This window comes from Bos taurus, chromosome 6, assembly GCF_002263795.3.
Source record: "Bos taurus isolate L1 Dominette 01449 registration number 42190680 breed Hereford chromosome 6, ARS-UCD2.0, whole genome shotgun sequence".
NCBI lineage: Eukaryota > Metazoa > Chordata > Mammalia > Artiodactyla > Bovidae > Bos > Bos taurus.
Window position 1 is genome coordinate 102,553,133 of NC_037333.1, and position 8,727 is coordinate 102,561,859.

At 43.9% G+C, this 8,727-nt stretch overlaps 1 pseudogene; it reads left to right on the forward strand.

Annotated features, from left to right (window-relative positions):
- The first annotated feature begins 259 nt into the window (after positions 1–259).
- Positions 260–3,633, forward strand: LOC781752 (sugar phosphate exchanger 3-like; annotated as a pseudogene).
- The last annotated feature ends 5,094 nt before the right edge of the window (positions 3,634–8,727 follow it).

The following is an 8,727-nucleotide window of genomic DNA, read 5'->3' on the forward strand; positions in this document are numbered from 1 at the left end:
ATTCAGAGCACAAGCAAGAAAGAGTGAGTGAGATGGAAGACACAGTCTCTTATAAGCTCATCTCAGAAGTGATATACCCATCACATTTTTGTTTTAGTTCTTTTCTTTAAAAAAAATGTTTATTTTTGTATATTTATTCATTTGACTGTCCTGGGTCTTACTTGTGGCATGTGGGATCGTCAATCTTCTCTTTGGTATTTTTAAGCAGAAGCATTATATTAACTTTATTTCACATATATCCACAGATGTTTGCGGACCAATGCCTGGTGGCTCAGATGGTAAAGAATCTGCCTGCAATTCTGGAGACCTGGGTTCGATCCCTGGTTTGGGATGATGCCCTGGAGGAGGGCGTGGCAACACACTCCAGTGTTCTGGCCTGAAGAATTCCATGGACAGAGCCTGGCAGGCTACAGTCCATGGGGTTGCAAAGAGTCAGACACAACTGAGTGGCTTTCACTTTTTCAAAGATGTTTGTACAACATGCAGTGACCACTCTTGAAGCTTATAGCACTTTTTCCCCCAGTGGCACAAAGAGAAAGGTAGTGACACACATGTATCCCCACTGCAACACGTGTAACTCTGTGTTACATGTACACGTGTAACACACGTCACACATGTTATACATGTAACATTGTAGCTCTGGGTGGAGCCCTACAGAGGGAGGGTTGGGTTACCTGCATGGCAACTGCCCTGCTAAGTCACTAGGAAGATGATGGAGAGGCCAGACTGGGAACTGTCGTGGGCAGAGGCCCCCAGTCACCACAATCAGATGACTTATTTGGAAAAAACCTGATTACGGAGGACCCAGAGCTGTTCGGTTTTTTCCCCACTGTAAGCTATTACAGTGGAATAAAGCTTTGCTCTTTACCAAATCTTAGGCCAGTGTTCTACTTGCATGGTTCTTAAATACAAATTTTTGTTGTGGCTTGTGAGATCTAGTTCCACAATCAGGGACTGAACCCAGGCCCCCTGCATGGGGAGCTCAGAGCCTTAGCCGCTGGACCACCAGGCATGTCCCTACCCCTCCCTTTTGCTGTAGGCTGTATGTTGAAAGTGGGCCACTGGACCTGGCTCAGTCAAGCGGAGAGGACTGCACAAGGCTGTGAGGACCCAAGGGTGAGGTTGCCAGGGCCATCTCAGAATTCATGCTACATAGTGACTGAGAACAAAGGAGGTTAGGATTCTGATGGGACGCTTGAGAAATTGTTTAAAGACAGAAATTTGTTTATTTCTGGGCTTCCCTGGTAGCTCAGCTGGTAAAGAATCTGCCTGCAATGCAGGAGACCCTGGTTTGATTCCTGGGTCCAGAAGATCCCCTGGAGAAGGGATAGGCTACCCACTTCAGTACTCTTGGGCTTCTCTGGTGGCCCAGATAGTCAAGAATCCGTCTGCAATGCAGGATACCTGGGTTCAATCCTTGGGTTGGGAAGACCCCCTGGAGGAGGGCACGGCAACCCACTTTAGTATTCTTGCCTGGAGAATCCCCATGGACAGAGAAGCCTGGCAGACCACAGTCCATGGGGTATCTGAAGGTAAAGTTCGCTGGGGCCATCTTAGAATTCTGCCTGGTGCCTAGCACATGCTATATGATGACTAAGAATAAAGGAAATTAGGGGAAACCCTGGCATGGCGGCCCAGGTGAGGTGGCGGGCAGGAGCTGAGGGGTTGCAGGCAAGGCTGACCCAGTGGAGCAAGCAGAGCAGCTGGCCAGAGCGCGATTACTACTCCAGATCTCTGGTGCATAAGCGGCCAAAGAAGAAATGATATAAACCATCCATTGTCCAGACTTTAAAGTCACGGTGAGAAGGAAGGTCAGGAGGCACACGGCCTGGCCAAGTATTTTTCAGAGAGGAACTGTGCTCTCCCAGTTCAGCCATCACCACGTGGTCACATCCCTGCTCACCTTCTTCAGTTACTCCATTGCTCCACGCATGGAGAAAAACATTAGCAAGGTCAAAGTCAGTATCTCTAAGCAGTGGACCCCAGGTGCTTTTAACAAGTCCGTTGAACTGCCTGTGGAGATCTGGAGCAGCAGCCACATGTTTCCCAGTGCAGAGAAAGTACTCGGAACGCTGGACACCATTTTCCTCTTCTCCTGTGCTGTGGGCCTTCTCATCAGCGGTATCTCGCCGATCGGCTAAATTTGCGATGGGTTCTATCTTGTGGCATGTGCTTTTCCGCATTAGTGGTGTTCATCTTTGGCACTCTCATGGAACAGCTGCATTTCTACAAGGGGCTGTGCTGCAGCCCGGGGATTGTTGAATGGCCTGCTGCCATCCACCGGCTGGCCCCGCGTGGTTTTTGTTACCGGCAACTAGTTTGGGAAAGCTGGAGTTGTTTTTGGTCTCTGGAGTGCCGGTGCCTCAGTGGGCAATATTTTGGGAGCATGTCTAGCTTCTTCCGTTCTGCAGTATGGTTATGAGTATGTCTTCCTGGTGATGCTAGCTGTGCAGTTTGCTGGTGGGACCATCATCTTCTTTGGACTCTTGGTATCACCAGAAGAAATCGGTCCCTCAGATATCGAGACAGAAGAAAATTTTGAAGAAGACTCACACAGGCCATGAATTAATGGTGCTGAAAATGAAGAAGAAGCTGAGCCTAATTATTCAATCCAAGAAGGCAATACTGTGACCCAAGTCAAGGCAATAAACTTCTACCAGGCTTGTGGCCTTCCCGGAATTATAGCATATTCACTGGCCTATCGGTGCTTGAAAGTAAAAGTCGCTCAGTTGTGTCCGACTCTCTGGGACCCCATGGACTAATTCTGCAGGCCAGAATACTGGAGTGGGTAGCCGTTCTCCAGGGGATCTTCCCAAACCGAGGGCTTAAACTCAGGTCTCCCACATTGCAGGCAGATTCTTTACCAGCTGAGCCACCAGAGAAGCCCAAGAATACTAGAGTGGGTAGCCTATCCCTTCTCCAGGGGATCTTCCTGACCCAGGAATTGAACCGTGGTTTCCTGCATTGCAGGCAGATTCTTTACCAGCTTAGCTACCAGAGAAGCCCTTGGAGTTAGTGAAGTACTCCTTCTTCTTCTGATTGCCCTTTTATCTGAGTATCAACTTCAAATGGAAGGAGGCCGAAGCTGACCAGCTGTCCATTTGGTACGATATCAGAGGAATTATAGGTGGAATGCTGCAAGGCTTCATCTCCGACATGTTACAGGAAAAGGCATCAGTGTTAGCTCTCAGTCTGCTTCTGTCCATCAAGTCCCTTGTTGGATACAGTCATTCTCCAAATGATAAGTCCATCAATGCACTTCTGATGGCTGTCATAGGATTTTTTTATTGGTGGAACTTCTAATATGATTAGCTCAGCTATTTCTGTGAACCTTGGTCGTCAGGAGCTGATCCAAGGGAGCAATGAGGCTTTGGCAACCGTCACTGGGATGGTTGATGGAACCAGGGGCATTGGAACTGCCATGGGCCAGTATCTTTGATCCAGGACAACCTAGGGTGGATGTGGGTTTTCTACTTTTTCATTATTATGACAAGTTGCACAAGCCTGTTTATTTCACCATTAATAGTGATGGAAACATGCTCTGTTATGCAAAGACAACAAGCTCACATTTTAAGTGAGTGACCAGTACCCACAAAAGAACAAGAATAATCAAGAGACACATCAGGACTACTATTTCTTTTAATTCGCCCTATTTTGGGTTTGTCTTAAGAACTCCAACATAACCTCAGATTGTTGAGCCTCTTTCAGCAGAGTCAGCCCCTGGAGATGCTGACCAGAGTGAAGACTGGGTTGTTGTTAATGATTTTTATTTATCACCATTGTTTCATGACTGTACCAAATGAAGGCCCTGTGAATCTGCCTGCAACTCTGTTGGCCTGTGGAGGTTCACCCCTTTAACTGTAAATGCTTTATTGGCCTTGGGCCCTTGTTCTCCAGCCTGGAAAGCTGAGTGGCCATGAGGCACCTGTGCCTGGTTTGTAGCAACGACACACTCCATGAATAGAAAGGATCGTTGCATTTTGCTTCAGTCATGAGTTTACAGACAGTAGCTCATCTATGAAGCATCAAATCCTGGTCCAGTGCTCCAGCTGGGTCCAGTGTAAGCCTGTCTTGGACAGAGAATCCCTTAGTTAAGCTCTGGTGGGAAAAATCACATTACGTGCTGAGTGGTTCGGTTACTCTGTGTCTGCTCTGAAGTCGTTCAGCTCCGGAAGCAGAAATATCTTCCAGTGATCCTTAACTCTTCTCCATCTTCATTCAGAATTACCTTCAACTCCTGGAAGTCTTTTGTCTTCCTGTCAAGGACCATGAGGTACCTCAGTTGTAAACATTCCAGTATGTAATTTATAACGGAAGTACTCAACGCCAGGCTTGTTCTCTGGGAACTTTTTAGGATCCACTAGGAAGTCAGAGGCTCGATCTCTGTCATAACTGGGTTCCTTGCGTTACCTCAGCAGAAGACTAAAATCAGAGAAAAAGAAACCTTTTGGCCTTCTATGCATTAAGTATGTGATGTTGAATTACAGTGGATTACTAGGGCCTGAGAGGCATCTAGGTATCTATTTTTTAGAAGTCTGTAGAATACATGTCTTGAAAGCTGTGAATTGTATACTAATTATCAATATTTTAAGGTCATCCTCTATATATATTTTAAATATGGAAGTGAGCAGGTGAAAAATGTGCAATTTTTATGGCTGCCTAATTTACATGGAGTTAGGAAAAAATTTTCAACCTTTTGCTTTAATACTCTCAAATGTATGTTTATAAACTTGTTAATGTTATTGAATCAAGCAGATTTCCAATCAGTTAACTGCTCAATACTGACCAAAAGGAAAACTATGAAACACAGAAAGGGAAAATAAACTGACTTTTATAACAAAAAAAAAGAAAGAAAAGGAGATTAGGATTCTAATGGGATGTTTGAGAAATCGTATTAAGAGAGAAACCTGTATATTTCTATTTTTGTGTCCATATGTTGTGTATAAGTTGGTGCCTTTTAATAAGCTCTGTTCTGTTCTGTACTTGAAGCACCGTATCTCACTTCTGCTTTTTCATGGGCTGTTCTCTGTATTTGAAGCACAATTCCTCCTCCTCCTTACTCAGCAAACTCTCATCTGTGAGTTTCAAAATTCATCTTAGTCATCTCTTCTTCTGTGAAGTATTCCCTGAATTTCATTTTCAAGGAAAGCTAAGTGTTCTTTTGGTTTACTCCTATAGCATGGTAAACTCTATTGGAACTGCCGTTTACATTTGTCTGTCCTTCTGGGCTTTCAGTGCAGTAATAATGGCTTCTTCATCACTGTTCCCACTGTAAGTGCTTGACCTGTAACAGGAGCGTGATCAATGTCAGAATAAAGAAAGAAGAAAGGAAACACCTCATACTTTGGAAACGTATGGTTTCAGTTCCGCCTCTAATCAAAAGGCTTCTGAAAGAGTACAAACTGGAAATAAATGGAGAAGAGCAACAGAATATTTGTTGTTTAGTTGCTAAGTCATGTTCTATTCTTTTTCAACACCATGGACTAGGCTCCTCTGTCCATGAGATTTCCCAAGCAAGAATACTGGAGGGGGTTGCCATTTCCTTCTCCAGGGGATCTTCCTGACCCAGGGATTGAAACCACTTCTCCAGCATTAGCAGGCAGATACTGAGCCATCAGGAAAGCCAATTAGTCAATTACAAGATTTCTTATGTTAGATCATTGTTTTTCCTTGTAAATCCTCAGTCTACCTCTTATAAAGGTAGGATGGTCAGGTGATCAGCTATGGACTTAGTTGGACTCTTAACTTTCTTCATGGGGGTAAACCTATCTTCTACCATTTAATTGATGATCAAGGCATATGGATCTGTCTTTAGTAACACCGAATCTCTTCAAGTTGTTAGATTTGATCTTAAGAATATCAACTTGAATTCTCTACTAAGTCTAAACAGTGGGTAAATAGTTCATTTTTTTCCCCCTAAGTGTTCTACTTTTACTCTCCTTCCAAATAAGACCAAATATATCTTACAAACTTTAACTGGGCCATTTGACTGTCATAGAATAACTTTTACTGAATACATTTAAGTTACACGGAATAGTTATCTGAGATGACACTCACTATTATATTAATTGTATTAATAGATAATGTTGTGAAGGACATAATCTCCTGTGGTCTCCCTTATGTTGATCCATAAAGAAATTTCTCTAAGTTGTTTTTACTAGAAAATACAGTATCTCTTGGGCAGCTGATTTATTTTAAACTCATCCCCTCTGTGGATCCTATAGCCAATAATGTTTTTCCTCCTTTTCAGCTACCAGAAAGTTTTTAGAGACATACCTGTGGTTCGACTTTCAAAACTGCATAATTTATGAGTTGGATTTTTTTTATGTACTAACCTTTCAGTTAACTTTATTTTCCTATCCTTATTTCCCCTTCACTCAGATTTGCATATCTATTTAGCTTTTTCCCACTTGTGTATTTTTGTAAGTTTTTCAAATTCTTTTTATAGTATCAAGACAGGGCTAAACTAAATAAAAATACAATTATCTTATTGGATATCATGGTTAATCCTAGAGCATGTGCACTTCAAATGAAAGTGTATTCTGGGGATTTTTAAATGTAATGTCTGGAAAATATTTAGGTCTAACTGTTCTGTTGTATCATTTAGGATCTCTGTTGCCTTACTGATTTTCTGTCTAGAAGATCTGTCCATTGATGTGGGTGGGGTATAAAAGTCTCCTACTATTATTGTATTGCCATCAATTTCTCCCTTTATGTCTGTTAGTATTTGTTTTATGCATTTGGGTGCTCCTGTATTGGGTGCAATGGCAACCCACTCCAGTACTCTTGCCTGGAAAATCCCATGGATGGAGGAGCCTGGTAGGCTGCAGTCCATGGGGTCACGAAGAGTCAGACATGACTGAGCGACTTCCCTTTCACTTTTCACTTTCCTGCATTGGAGAAGGCAATGGCAACCCACTCCAGGGTTCTTGCCTGGAGAATCCCAGGGATGGGGGAGCCTGTTGGGCCGCTGTCTTTGGGGTTGCACAGAGTTGGACACAACTGAAGTGATTTAGCAGCAGCAGCAGCAGTATTGGGTGCACATGTGTTGACAGGTATATGATTTCCTGGCCTTTTGGTTAGGATCAAATGTAGTCTGGAGGCTTCACAGGTGGCACAGTGGTAAAGAACCTGCCTGCAGTGCAGGACACACATGTTCAATCCCTGGGTTGGGAAGATCCCCCGGAGTAGGAAATGGCAACCCGTTCCAGTATTCTTGCCTAGAAAATTCCATGGACAGAGGAGCCTGGTGGGCCACAGTCCATGGGGTCACAAAGAGTCAGACACCACTGAGAAACTGGGTACACACACATGATTCCTGTGCCTGGATATCTGTTTTCTTCTTTAGGTTTGGGAAGCTTTCAGCCATAATTTCTTCAAATATATTTTTGACCCACTTTTCCTTCTCTCTCTCTGGAATCCCTATTATGTGTAGATGGCATGCTTTGTAGTATCCCATAGATCTCTTATATTGCTTTCTTTTTTTTTTTTTTTCTTTACTTTCTGTATACTGTTCTGATTGGGTGATTTCCATTGTTATCTTCTAGATCACTTATTTGCTTTTCGGCATTATTGAATCTGCTAATCATTGCCTTTAGCACAGTTTTCATCTTGGCAAATGAGTTTTCTAAGTTTTCTTGGCTCCTCTTTAAAGTTTTTAATTCATTTTTATAGTAATCTTCATTTCTACTGATAGCCTGTCTGAATTCCTTCAGTATTTTCATTATCTCCTTTTTGAACTTGGTGTCTATCAGACAGAAGCAGTCTGTTTTATTATTTATTCTTTTGGTGAGGGGGTTCTCTTGATCTTTTAACTGGAAAGAGTCCTTCTGCTTCTTCATTTTACTTGTGTTTCTCTTACTCTGTGAATGTAAGAGAAACGATTGTCTCCTGCGGTCTTGAAAGGCTATTTTTATGCAGCAGTGCCCCTGTGTAGCCCGTGTGGGTTTAATGTTTTTGGTGCAAGGGCTGTTTCTAGTGTGGATGCCTGTGCCTCTTTCCTCAGTGTGTCCTAGCCGCTATCCCCTAGATAGAAGGTGTGACTGGTGCTGTGATGACCAGAGTCTGCACTGGATGTTGAGTGGGGGCTCCTCTTTGCTCTGTGGTTGTCACAGTCCTGTCAAGGGCAGGATCTGCTTCCTAGCTGATGGAGTAGAGGTTCCCAGATCCATTTCTGGGTTGTGGCATGAGGTAGGCAGAATTGGAATGCTCCTGGATGTGAGAGTTGGACCATAAAGAAGGCTGAGCACCAAAGAACTGATGCTTTCTAACTGTGGTGCTGGAAAAGATTCTCGAGAGTCCCTTGGACTGCAAGGAGATCAAACTAGTCAACCCTAAAGGAAATCAACCTTGAGTATTCATTGGAAGGACTGATGCTGAAGCTCCAAACCATGGGCCATCTGATGCAAAGAGCTGACTCATTGGAAAAGACCCTGATGCTGGGAAAGATTGAGGGCAGGAGGAGAAGGGGACGACAGAGGATGGGATGGTTGGATGGCATCATCAACACAAGGGACATGAGTTTGAGCAAGCTCTGGGAGATGGTGATGGACAGGGAAGCCTGGTGTGCTGCAGTCCATGGGGTTGCAGAGTTGGACACGACTCAGGAGAGGAGCCACTGCATATTCAGAGCTGTCCACTGGGGAACACACTTTGTGGTGTCACCTGTCACCCAGTGTGCAGTATTGCAAAATGTACTGTTCTTGGCACTGCACTTGGCCCTGCCTC